This window comes from Perca fluviatilis, chromosome 5, assembly GCF_010015445.1.
Source record: "Perca fluviatilis chromosome 5, GENO_Pfluv_1.0, whole genome shotgun sequence".
Classification (NCBI taxonomy): Eukaryota; Metazoa; Chordata; class Actinopteri; order Perciformes; family Percidae; genus Perca; species Perca fluviatilis.
This window is the reverse complement of record NC_053116.1, coordinates 27,021,495-27,035,581: the sequence shown is the minus strand read 5'-3', so window position 1 is coordinate 27,035,581 and position 14,087 is coordinate 27,021,495. Positions and strand designations below refer to the sequence as shown.

The 14,087-nt window shown below is 42.2% G+C and overlaps 1 protein-coding gene across 2 annotated transcripts in view; it reads left to right on the top strand.

Moving 5' to 3' along the window:
* Nucleotides 1–14,087, top strand: part of sema3b (sema domain, immunoglobulin domain (Ig), short basic domain, secreted, (semaphorin) 3B) — an 86,552-nt gene that overhangs the window by 40,770 nt on the left and 31,695 nt on the right. The window contains exon 1 of one of the 2 annotated variants that reach the window (XM_039800899.1): nt 7,644–8,421. The exons of the other annotated variant lie outside the window; for it this stretch is intronic. The gene's annotated coding sequence lies outside the window, so the exon portion shown is untranslated. Of the gene's footprint in view, nt 1–7,643; nt 8,422–14,087 lie in introns of those variants that run through there. 2 annotated transcript variants of the gene reach the window in all.

Sequence of the window (14,087 nt, the reverse complement as noted above, 5' to 3'; positions counted from 1 at the left end):
TGTGTGTGTGTGTGTGTGTGTGTGTGTGTGTGTGTGTGTGCCTGCCATTACATACACCCTGTGCCTTATCTGCCTGCTTTTCAGCAAAAAATGACTTCCAAATCCAAGTGTTTCCAAATCCGAATGACTGTTTGGATTTTTCGATTTAGTCTTTAAAAAGATAAGAATAATAAAATGTCTGTCAGTTGATTTACCCACTTGAGATTTTTTTACTCCACTGCACCCACTCTCTCTGTTGTATCCAGTGCATCATTACTCTCATTCGAGAAAATGTGGAGTCATGTGGGGGAACATAGACATCGTAGCAGGGACATTACTCCCAAATGTTAACTTGTTTAATGATGGTGCTGAAACGAGCGTTCATTGACTTTGTCCGCTATAGCACGTATGGATCAAAAGAAGAGGTGACCCAGGTCATATGGTCTTTTTTTAAGGTGATATATTGGCCTGACATTCGTAGCTAGCAGCTAATAATAATAGCCAATGTACATGCAAAAGTCAAGTAGTCGTAGTTGTTTCAGAGATTGGCTTCTTAGGATTGATAGTTTGAAATGTTTTTAGGTGATACTACATGTGCAACATGAGTTCAAAATGTTAATATACGTTCAAACCTTCTGCATAAATAAAAACAAGAACTTGATTTAGTGGCATGCAGGAACTAATGCGTGTGTGGGCTTTTAAAAAAAAATGTATTGTGTGTGTGCTGTGCTGTCTGTGTGCGGGCTGAAGTTGAAAGCTTCTGTCTTTTAGTAGGTGATTTCCCAGGATTTTGTCTTTCATCTGTCTTCACTGTGATCTGTCCTGAATTCCCTCAGAAATAGCAGCAGTGTGACAGCCCAGGTTTGATTAAAGTGAAGCAGAATTACAGGGGGCTCAAAACTCTATATCTTATATTCCATAATACAGTATATATAATCCATATTTGATAAAAGTAATAATGAAAAGAGAGTGATTGTTTAGTCAGACTTTGCCGGTGAACTTATTTATTAAAACTGTATACAAACAAAACAAAAAAGTTAAGACAAAAGTAAAACATTGTATTCTTAATACATTTGTGATGGGGAATTTAGGTTACTATAATTCATACAGTCAAACCTGATTTATAGACCTTTTATTTGGCCCGCATCTAGTAGATTCAGGCCTTCATTATCTAGTGATCAGCCAGCTAGATATAATAGTGGTGGGAACGAGTGGAGCAATGTGCATTCCACCGAGAAATACTGCTTATTGTGTATGTGTCTGTGCGAAAGAAACAAAGCCGTGGTAATGCAAGGTGCTGTAATCCACTCAGTGACCTTCGGAACCTGCTCGGAGGTGTGTATGTGAAAATGTGTCACTAAAGCTTACGCCTGAAGGTGGTCTTATCCACCCGGTGACCCTCAGAGCCAGATGGTGTGTGACTGCGTGCCTGTGAGAGTGTGTGACAGTGTGTGTCCCACCTCTGAGCCTCCTTGCACCACAGTCAGTCACCCCACCCATCCACCCACACATACTGCCCTCCTGACACGCCAAACCACCACCCCCCTTAATGCTCCATCCTTTCAGTTGGGTGTGATCACATCAAAGTGAAACAGGGGGGATTACAGGTTTCTGTGCCTCTAGGGTTCCCAAGCAAGACCTCTCTCTCTCTCTCTCTCTCTCTCTCTCTCTCTCTCTCTCTCTAACTGTAACACTCTCTCTCTTTTTCGTTCCTGCCACTCTCCACTGGGGCCCCTATAATCCCTGTTGTGTCAGGAGGTCAGGGCACCGTGTCATGGACGACCCGTCAGGACACATAGTACAGCTGGATATAGATAGCTATCTGAGCTTGAATCTAGACTAGACTTTGCCCTTTCTCTCTGTCTTTTTAATTTTTCCTTCCTTCTTTAATTTATTTCTTTGTTTGGTGCTGCGCTTTTCTTTCCTTTTTTGCTTTCACACTTTTGTTTGATTTCTGTCTGTGCAGACACAGCATCCGTTAATTGACGACACCCAAACGCTACTTTACCATGAAGCCCCAAATAACACCAAAATGTCTTTTAGTTCTGCCCCATTTAAACTCAACTCCTGACCCACTACTGTGGATGCTATTAATACACAAATTCACTTCACATGTGCGCACACACACACACACACACACACACACACACACACACACACACATATAGATGAGATTAGCATGTGCTTACAGCTGGCAGCATAGGCTCCATAGTTGCAATAATGCTAATGATCCACTTAGCACTGGTATTTGTTTCATGTTAGGTCAGTATGTAACACCCACAGACCCCTTAAATCACACATAGAAAGAGAAAAGTTCTTGGTTCCCTTGTATTTCATGCTGCTCATTTTACAGGCCTGGAATATAGGCCAGGATAGTTCTGCATCTGTTAAGCAAATGTTTATAATGCAACACTTGTAATGTTGGCAGGTGTCATGCTATCCTAACGTCACACTGATTACACTGCTATTGCTGGCCTGCTGTAAATGCATGCCATTTGAATCCATTGTTCCTCCCTTGCTTATGACTTCTGCCTGACTCTGCATCTGTCCTGCAGGATTCCTTATCGAGGTGGAGCAACAATGCAATGTGTCCCTTTATAGATTTATCTCAGTTATCCAGCTAAATCGAATAAGATAGCATACGTATACAGCATGTCTAACTGAAGTAAACATTACTTAATAGGAGTGAAGCATGGAAGTATGTCTCTAACAAAGCCAGTTTGGCCTCGAAAGAGGGACATGACCAAAAGGACGCAGTGAATGGCAAAAAGTGCAGAATGTTGCCTCCTGAATGGGTTCCTTTTAAAACATCCTCATCCATAAGAAGCATATTCAAAGTCTTCAAAAGCCACATTCAAACTAGAGGATGGATACCCGAACTGAGCCCGTCGGTACCTGACGGGCCGGGGCGGGTTCGGACAGATATTTAGAAATGATGTTCGGGTTCGGGTCGGGCTCGGTTACATCAGCGCGATAAGGCATTGAACATTTTAAATTAAACAGCTTATTAACATGCGCTTGTTGCCCCATGTGTGCTGATGCGCTCATCTGTTCACATTTCCGAATGCCCTACAGTTGCTTAATAAAAGCAGGCTTTCCACACAAACAAACGTACATGTGTCATTAGTGTGAGAAAAAAATGATATTTTAACTGTGTCGGGCTCGGACATAAATATCTTAATGCCTGTCGGGCTCGGGCCGGGCTCGGTTACTGCTCTGTCGGACACGGGCAGAGCTCGGACAGAAAAATGCAGCCTGATCTGCACTCTAGTTCAAATACCTATCCCAAAAGTCATTGCATGCTGGCATCTTGACTGTAATAAGCAAAGGACGGAACATGGGATGACGAAATGCTGAACTCTGTTGCCCATCTTCAGCCTACTCGTCTTCCATCTAATGCCAGCCACACATCCGCTGGCCATGTCCTTCGAATGAGGCAGCCTCCAAAATTAAATGTAGTAATGATGTGCACTCCTACGCAAGGGAGAGTAAAGAACACAAGATGGAGGCTGGTGAACTCAACAGCCACATACCAGAACACATCTTGAGATGTTGGAATGGCCATTTCAAGCCAATATTTTGCTCAGAGATTCTCTTCCAACAATAACACTCTGCTTTCACAGCACTGTTAATAGGTACAGTTTTAAAAGTCAATATGGCTTCATTAACTTCATTGAAGCATGACCTCCTACTTATTTTTTTTAAGGTTGACTTTGAAAAAGATGTATTGCTACATTAATATTAGTATGATATGCCCTCACAGTAGGAATACTTAATTCTAAATACATGATGGACCTATTCTGGCCCTTAGTGTAAAAAGAAAGCCCAGTCTGAAAGCACCAGAAGTAGAAGGGAGCAGAGCTTCCTGGCAGCTGCATTGTGCAGCTACGCTCAGGTTAGTGTTACTGTAGCTGCTGAGCACATTATAATGTATATCCTCTGGATGTAAGCATGTTTATCTAATGAAATAGTGGAAGTGAGAATGTGCATCTTAGGTGGTGCATGACGTCGTACACTATACATCGTGAGCGTTAACACATGTGGTTAAGTTAATCATCTTACAAGACTAACAGTCTTCGGTTCTATTTACATCATGTAAAACATGTGTCGAAAAACAATCACAGCAGTGAGCTCTGATCATAGCAACTCAATCCAACCCAATTTTATTTAACATTGAGGGTTAGGTATTCTGTATAGGTATTATTATACATTACCATTATTCGTATGTAATTACACAGTTACAGACTGACACTCCCCCTCTTCATTAATATTACTAAACACACTGCAGAACACCATACAAAATATAGTTAATATTTTGACAATATAAAAATACGATACAATAATACAAAATATTCTTGATGTGGAATCACCTGTTCAACATTACTTTAGTCATAATATAGGCCTGCTGTAGGAAACAATGTGAAGATGACTGGAAAATATAATAAGATAAATATCCTCTTTTGTTTTCTGTTCTATATATTTTTTGGAATACCTTAATTGAATAATAAACAGACCATAAGACCACAGATTTTGATAGGATTAGATTAGATAGACTTTATTAATCCTAAATTGGGGAATTTCATCGCTATAGAAGGAAAATATCAGTCACACAGCACACATACAGAATATACAAGACATAATAAATAGGATAGAATACAAGAACAAATATTAATACAAAAAAAAAAGATTAAAAAATACAAAGGAAAGAATGTACAAACGTATATACAAGTTGGAAATAAAAATGTACAGTACTTAGTGCAGTATTGTTATGTAAATCTGAGTCTTATCTAACACTCAGTGATGAAGAGTTAAAAAGTTTTATTGTCTGTGTAAGGAATGATTTCTTGTAGCGGTCAGTGTGACACCGAAGCTGTCGGAGCCTCTTGTAGAAGGTGCTCCGCTGTTTGGACCAGTGTGGGATCCTATCCATCTCATTTGTTCAGTGACCTCCTCTCCACCACAGCTTCAAATGTCTCCTGTTTGCAGCCAATAACGGAGCCAGCCTTCCTGATCAGTTTGTTCAGTCTGTTTGCGTCGCTGGCTCCGACGCTGCTTCCACAGCAGGCGACAGAGGAGAACAGAAAGCTGGCCACAACAGACCGATAGAACATATCCAACATTTTACTGCACATGTTGAAGGATCTCCGCTTTCTCAGGAAATAGAGTCTGCTTATCTCCTTCACAGGGGGCATAGGCGTATATTTCTGGGGGGGATGCAGGGGATAGGCATAATTTACGTTACAATTTAAAGACATTTACACCATAACTTGATGCAGAAAAATCCACCAGAATGCAGGAAAGTGTTTAAGATGCTCAAAATTTAAATTTTGCTCAAAAGTGGAGGTCCCCCCCAATGTTGAAACAAAACCTTGACAGGGGGAGACCCCAACTTATGAGACACCAGCCTAATTGTGGTCCCACCCTAATCTAAAGATCATTTCGGTTCACTGACTTGCAATAAAAAAAAAAAAAGATTCACTAAGACACTATTAGGAAACTGAGTCCTCATCTGCTGCAAAAGAACAAAAGCTTTAGCTGAGACAAAAGCCTTTGTCAGGATCACAGCACTCACTCTGCAGTCTGTAGAGACATCAGACTGGTTTATGACAGACAGGTCAGCAGGGGGGCGGGCAGTGGGCTGAAAAAAATACTGCACAAGCACACACACACACCAATAGCTTCAATTGTACACATGCCCATGTGCATTAAAGTGATTAAAGCACTGAAGGCAAGTGTGCATTGTGTGTAGAATTGCAAACAATCGTGGAGACAACACACACACAACACACACACACACACACACACACACACACTGCAGTGAACCCCCTAATGTGAGACCCATAACCTCTGTATGGGGACCCTACCCTGATGAGAGTGGTTTGTAGGTGTGTGTGTGTGTGTGTGTGTGTGTGTGTGTGTGTGTGTGTGTGTGTGTGTGTGTGTTGTCTCCAGGGTTGCCAGGCACAGCACCGCACCTGCCATTGGAATGAAGTGGGCAAGTTGGGAAAAAATGGACACACACACACACACACACACACACAAAATTTTAATTTGGTGACGTGTGATCATGTGAGCGTAAAGTTGGGCTACAGTACAACTATATAAGTCATTTTGTCTATCCACTGATGTTATACTCCACCCCGTCCCAGTGTTAGAAACATACTGATCATATCAGTGGACAGTGGATTATGCTGCGTGAGTTGAATGGATGCTTTGATACTTTTTGTCCCTCGTGAAAACTCTTCATCAAAGGAATACATTCTAGCTGACTGTATTGAAGCTAACCACAGCAAAAGGTCTCTGTAAAAACAGAAAACACAAACTTGTATAGCCACCTATCAAGTCTACAGGGGTAAGTGTTTGATATAATCAAAATCGTTTGGCCAAAATATCACTTTAACTCCAACCACATGTGAATTCTTAGAGGTAATTAAGTTCAGCTACACTTTAAGATCTTCCCCCTGGCATGGCTATGTGTTTAGAGGCTGGCAGTCATGAATAGCTGACCTACACTTCAACTTTGATATGTACAGAGGATGATGTAAACCCTCATATGTTATAAATGTGTGCCAATTACCCTCTTACTGTATTTACAGTAGCTATATCAGCCACACCAGCATAATGGCATCCTCTTGTGTCTGAATATCTTTCTCTTTGTTTGTGTTTGCAGTGATCTTTATCCTAACTGTTGTTATGGAAACACATCAATACACTGTAGGCTATGTCAACGCTATTTGGAAGTCTTTTGAGCCAACATCATGTGTCAGAGTAAGGTTTAAGTCGAGCATCAAAGCAAGTCACAGCCCAATCTCAAGCCTAATTTTGTGCCTCTACACACTGTGCAAGTATAATGCCTGGTGAATCGTAGCATGATGATGTAAGTTTTAAAAATGCAAACCGATACACTACATTCAAGTGTCCATCAAAAAGTACAGCCCTTGGCCAACAAAAAAACCCATGAGGGTGTTGGGTGATTGGTCATTTTATAGTCCGGAGCACCATTGCGGAAGACGAGGGCACAACAAGAGATGCACATTTTTTGCAACACACAACTTTTCTATCCCAGGCAAGTACAAAAACTATTTGGCAAAACTCAAACTGTCTTTTATTTATTTTGAAACTTTTTTGTGCAAAATCGAAAATGTGCATAGCAGCAATCGCATTATGAGAAATTGGTTCTAAATTTCTTCCACATAATTTGGGTCTTTGGTTGATAACGCTCTGAATCGTCCAACAGTATCTCAAAGTGTGATCTAGAATGAGTGTTTTGGAATGACAAACCACGTTTCTCTCATGAATAACTTTCAGCCCACAATCGCACAGCGAATAGAGGCCTTTAGACTTTAAGACTGACCCGAGTCCAAGTCACCAGTCTGTATAGTGGAGTGGGTCTCTGCTGCTGTAGTGAGGTTTTAGAGTCTCACTAGACATTAATCAAAGTCACTGATCTCCCACTGATGGACTGTAAAGAAGAAAAAGTTTTATGCAAATATACAGTAGCACACACACATTGAGAACAACACAGTGCATGTCCCTGCCCCTTTCCACTCCCCTCCGCTCACCTCCCATCGTCCCCTCCCTCCTCCTCTCCCTCCCCCTCTCCCTCCCTCCCTCTCTTTCTCTCTCTCTTCCCTCTTGAATTAAGTCCATTATTCCTGCCTGCTCTCCCTCAGAGCACTTCTACTCCGCTGAGCTCCTGTGAAAACTGTGTGTGTGTGTGTGTGTGTGTGTGTATGTGTGTGTGTGAACTCCTCGCGTGTGTGTGTTAGGAAGAGTTTTATGTGTGTGCATAGGGGTTGTGTGTTTTTCTAAGTGGAGCTGGAGTGCAGCCGTTCATCAGTAGAGCTGACTGCAGACAGGGGAATACTCAGATCTCAGTGCGCCGCTTTTTAACTCACACACCGGCTGCTTTTTGGACTTTTTTTTTTTCAAGACTCACTGGCCTTTCTGCACCAAAGTGGGACTCTGCTGTTGCTCTATTTCTGCCCTCCAGGCATCATTCCCGTCACTGGAATTACTGAAGTTTTTTCCCCCCCCCATTGCTTTCTGAAAATAATTTTTTACCTGCCTCACTTATTATATATCCTCCAAATTTCTGGACTCTCAAATTTCTGGACTCACCGCCACTTTTCTGTGCATCCTCATTAAATTCAGACATGCTCAAGCCTTAGAATGGGTGCTTTGCAAGCTCATAACAAGAGCTGAGTGAGCACTCTATACTGTGAGTATATGATCAAGAGGGTTAGTCTCATATGGGAATATTTATTTTCTTTTTTCATTGGAATGGAAAGACTTTGAGAGGTTAAATGGGAATAAGCTGTAGAGTAACTATGGAAACGGTCAGTGCTATCAGAGGCATGTTGGGCTCAGGTGGACGCTGATCCCGACTCGGAATGTTCTGAACTCTTTTGGAATTTGGTTCCCCTGGAAACGGATGGACAGGTGAGTTCATGTTGACTGTGGTCCAGTCAGGAGCATTTGGGCTCACTGCTTCCATCCCTGACATGTCATCATTTCAAGTTATAATTAAGATAATAATGTGGCACGAAAATAATTTTAGGGTTTTCTACTATACTATACTACACTTAAAATGACATACTGTACCTGTGTCAATGTGTACTCTAAAAGCATTTAATGACCAAATAACTTCAGTACTGAACTGAGAGGAGATCCAGATGAAATAGCTACTGTTCAGCATGCTGTTCTTGTGACCCGATCTTGTGCAGCAGTGCCTGATCCTGAGCCATTACAAACTCAAATATCTTTTCACAAGTCACGCTGATGACACGTGGGCTTCTTCTTCTTCAGAGTATCGGGTTCAAATCTGCTCCGTTTCATTTAGGAGAGCAAGAGAGTGAGTTGTCTTCCTTAACAGAGCTGTTTGGAGCCGCTCCAGTCAGGAGACCAGAGGCAGCTCTGTAAGGTCCTCACTCACTGCTGCTCCTGGGTTTAACACGGCCAAATGGCCGGCCACCAGCTACCAGCAGACTGCCCTCGCCTCAGCGGCTCCTTCATTGTCTCTTCTTGAGCTTGTTACACCAGACGAGAGGTTTACAGATTTCTTTTTCGACTGCTTAAGCACTACTTTGAAAGCAGGGACCGGGTTTTCAAAACACTACACACAATTAGCACAACCGCTCACACAATTAGCAGAACACCTCAGACCCTTTGCAAAATGAACCACTGCAAAAAGTATACACTAATTTATAAAAAACATATTTTGTTACTATATGAAACACACACGTTCCATATGACTTAAGTTTGTTTGTTACACAATGCTGTTGCTAACCTAAAACACTTTTAGCAATTATCAGTGATTAGAGTACTGTAAATGAAGTATACAGAAAGTGTAAATATACAGTAAGTTCACCAAACACTATACAAGACCAATGCTGCAGACTGAGGAAAATATAATTTTATTTCTCCATATACCCAAATCGGGGCCAATGTTTTGTTGTCCTTTAGTGTAAGGTTTTGATACTTGTGTTATACTTTTGATTTCAGTGTGTAAGCAATCGGCAAAAACTGTAAGCCTTCTTGTGACCATAGCGAGGCAGTTCTCCAACAGCATTTTTTATATATATCTCTTCCTTGTTATGTATCTGGCTGTGCAGGCTGAACTGATAACATATTGAAAATATATCAATAATCATGAGTAACACAGCTCAGGTTTGGCAGGGTGAACAACTTTTGAATTTCGACACCAGCCAAACAGATTTAGTTGACTCCACTTTGTTTCCATTCAAACTCTGACTAGTAAGTAGAATTTAGCCAAACTGAACAAATACTAGCCATGGGTTCGCAGGCTGGGAAACTTTCCATTAATGATGCTGGGCCAGATGGCTCGATACCAGCGGCCAGCAGAGCGCTGTAGCCTCCCCGGCTCCTTCATTCTCTCTGTGTCTTTCAGAACAAGTAAGCTCTCGAGCCCCGGATCGACTCGCTTTCTCTCTTTCACTTTGTTTTTTCCATTTAAATCCCATAAAGACTAGTAGTCACTTTTGGCTTATAGCTGCTTCACTTTGTCGTGTGTGTGTGTGTGTGTGTGTGTGTGTGTGTGTGTGTGTGTGTGTGTGTGTGTGTGTGTGTGTGTGTGTGTGTGTGTGTGTGTGTGTGTGTGTGTGTGTGTGTGTGTGTGTGTGTAACTTCCATTTACTCCTGTAACCAGCTTTGTACATCTAAGCCACACTAGACTTTTCGGAAATGTTCTCTGTGTAACTGTAATCACTGTAAAGACTTGCATCAACCTTTCAACTTCACTCTTAGCTCTGACTTTCAACATGAATAACATTTATGGATCATTTATATCACAATTACAACACAGAACCGTATTATTCTATTCTTTTAGGTTTGCAAGTGGTCTGTCTTTATTAACCTTTTTTTTCATAGCTTTCAAGAGAAATGAGGCACTGCTCAGCTCTCCATTCCGCAAAAGCAAAATGATCTCATTGCTCAAACCAATAACGTCAAAGTTGTAGTCATTGTAAAAGTCCTCGCCACCCTGCATCACCTGCTCTTCCTCTCTTGCTTCTCTCTGCACATTTAAGGCTTTCGGCTTTTCATGTGTTTTTCTTTTCTGGGAATAAAGCAATCAGACCCGCAAGCCAAGCAGATTTGTATCTGAGCTGAATCAAAACACCAAAATGCTTTAAATGGTACAATTGCAGAGGTGGGAAAGAGTTTGGAGGTCCAACTTTTACATTCCTGCTGCACTTGTACTTTGCTCGATGGCGTTTTAAGCCCCCACCGTCGACTTCAAGGCAGTGCTGCGACCGTCGACTTCAAGGCACTTAACCCTAACCTTAACCCTAACCTTTGCCTAACCCTAGTGCCTTCCATGCAGCACTGCCTGGAAGACGACGTTGGGGGCTTAAAACACCTTGTACTTCTCTACAGTACTTGTGAAGACTCCCATTCAGTCCCTTAATGCTTTCCCCAACCTTAACCATCACAATTACATGCTGAACACCAACCTTCTTCTGTAATTATTTCCAAAGCCAAGTCATAACACTAAGATAAATAAAAAATTGTCCCCAGATGGGAGTCTTGACAATGTGATGAATACATAGAATGAATGCACACACCATTACTCCTCTGCATTCTGATATGCTGTATATAAGCACTTTTTAATGATACACATATCAGACTTATGGCAAATAGATGAACTTGATTCAAATAGCAGTAAAACGCCAGAATAAAAACAGTCAGTTAGTAAAACGTGCATGCAATTCCAATGCATTTCAGATGTGTTTAATTAGCACTGAAATGACTCGCTTCGATTAAAATTCTCATAATTTAACTCTTTGTTATATGGAGACTGGTATAAAAAAACAAACACTTTTCACCATTTACTGTACAGGAAATGTTATCGCTTTCAGTGTAGTAGTTGAATGAACCCACCCCGACCAGCTCCCCCTCTGACTCACCCTTTGCATCCATCCTGCCTCTTCACTCCTCTCCCCTCGGCTCCTCTTCATCACTTTCCCTTCCTCTGTTTTCCTTTCTCCCATCGTACCTCAACTCACTTCTGTTTTAAAAGCGCCGTTATTAGCATGTAAAATACTACATTTCATCTTTTAACATGGATGTTTTTTGTCTCTTTGTTTTACACACACACTGTGTTAGGTGAATTAGATTTGTGTGTCCTTGCATTCCAAATTCTCTATAATTTGCTTAATCGTCAACCTTCTCTACCCCCTATCAGACAGTGCAAAAGCCACCAGTAACCTGCTGTTTTAGTCATTTAGCTCTGAAAAGCTGAGAGCCCTCCCTCCTTCCTCACCCTCTCCACCTCATTCCTCCTCTTCTACCCTTGATCCATTCCTCCTTCCTTTCATTTCTACGTCGCAGGGAGGCTTAGACGTGTTGGTCACAGGCCAAGGAAACTCTTTTCTCCCTGCAGGCGAAACAATTGGCTCCTTTCTCTTCGTCACCTCTCGCCTCCCTCATTTTCTCCTCCATCCCTCCCTCCTTCCATCGTATTCTTTTTTTTCCGTGGGACAGGGCTGAAGTGGTGTAAAGTTTGTATATGGTCTGTCCCTTGTCCTTACTGTCTTAACCTCTTGCTTTCCCCTTCTCTTACTGTCCCTCTATCATCTCTCTTTCCCTGCTTTCCCCTTTTCTCTCTCCTTTCCCTTCCCCTACAGAACTTCCTTTTCAGATTCCTAATAATCCTCCTTTCCTTACTGCTCCATCCACAGTTCATCATCCAAGTTTTTCCCCATCTCACACTTTTCTGTCTCCATCGCTGTTTCTTCCTTTCCACCTTTTTCTCCCCTATGCCTCGTTATTTCTTTGCCTGCCCCTCTCCTTTTGTGTTTGTTTTCCTGCTGTCTCCCATTGCCACCTTTATACCTACTCCTCCTTTTTCCCTCTCTCACAATCTCTTTTTACCTTCTTTGCTTCCTTTGCTCCTAAGTGCCCTCACAGTGCATCCTTTTCTATCGTACTCTATTCCTAATAGCTTTACTCTTTATGGTTTTCTCATCCCCATCTTTTCTCTCCTTGTCTACTTTTGCATCTCCCTCTGTCGGTTCCTTTCTATTCTATTCTCTTACTCTCTCCATCTCCTCTTCTCTAACCTGTGGTAGTGGAAGGGCTACAGGTTAAACTGCTGATATCTATTTATTCATTATTGTACTGTAGGGTTGCACTCTAACCTCACTCGGAAAAGCCCGTCTCACCCTGGAGGCTGGCTGCTTTGTCTGCGTGTGTCTATTTAGGCTGGTTTTTGACAGGACGCCCCCCCTCCTCTAAAGAATCTCTCTCTCTCTCTGTCTTTCTCTTTATTTTTAATCCACTCCCTCTTGGCATACTGCTGCTCCATGTCTATTGAAGCTGAACTGAATGCAAGTGTCAGCGGCCCCAGTGGCTTTTTTTATTAAGATGCATTATGGAGCATGCAAGGAGTTTGTGTATTTGTGAGTGTGTGTTTGCAGATTTAAGTGCTAAGATGCAGAAGTTTGTAAATGAGTATAAATGCTCCTGCACATGTGCATATACACGTGTGTGTGTTGTGTGTGTGTGTGTGTGTGTGCGTGTGCGTGTGTTTGTGAGCGTGTGTGTGCCCACTCTGGGATGGGACGAGGATGTGCGAGGAACAATAATGCTCTCTTCAACTCATGATGGCAGATTTAGAAGACACACACACATGCTGATACACACACACACACACACACACACAGCTCAGGGAGACTCAGAGGAACAATGGGACCGGCCATTCCTTTTATAGCAGCCGGCAGGAGTGTAAGGGCTTCACCGCTGTCCCTGTCACTCCCAGGGACTGTGATGTGAATTGTATATATGTTTCTGTTTGTGTGTCACGGAGCTGCAGCTGAGGAGGGCGCTGACGTCCTTCCCTTTGAAATACTGCAGCGTCTTTGTAGCTCAGTGTAGAACCTTCAGCACACACACAAACAGTTTCACCGTCTTTCATTCTGCCACACACACACACACACACACACACACACACACACACACACACACACACACACACACACACACACACTGCTTCACACCTGAATTTAGCAGATCAAAGCTATAAAAGTATTCCAGACGATTCACACCTTATAGTTGACTGTGAGTTTGGCAGAAGATGGCAGGTTGTGTGCGGTTCAAAGCTTGTATGTGGTCTTTTGTCCATTCACGTGTGTGTGTGTGTGTGTGTGTGTGTGTGTGTGCGTCTGTGTGTGTGTGTTTAAATACTACAGGATATGTGGGAGTTTATGTTCCTGCTCAGCTCTGTCCTGTTGTGTTGTAGCCTGAGAGCCGTGAGCTTATAGAGTTCTCCTGTCTCCACGCCTCAATAGCGCCATTATTCATCAAACTCTGTGCCAACAGCCTGGACGGGTCTGTCTGTCTCTCTGTGTGTGTGTGTGTGTGTGTGTGTATTCTCATTTTCTGTATGCACATGTGTGCTTAAAAGTGATCACCGCAGCTTTCAGCAATATAGTTGTGCCAGAAATTTTGAAATTAATGTAGGATGTTCCATCTTAAAAACAAATAAGGTGAATTTGGGGGATTTATTTGAAAATTCAGCATGCTTTACAGATGCTTGTGATGATGATAGTGAGCCAGGCTCAAAACCTCACTTCACCCAGTCATCCTGA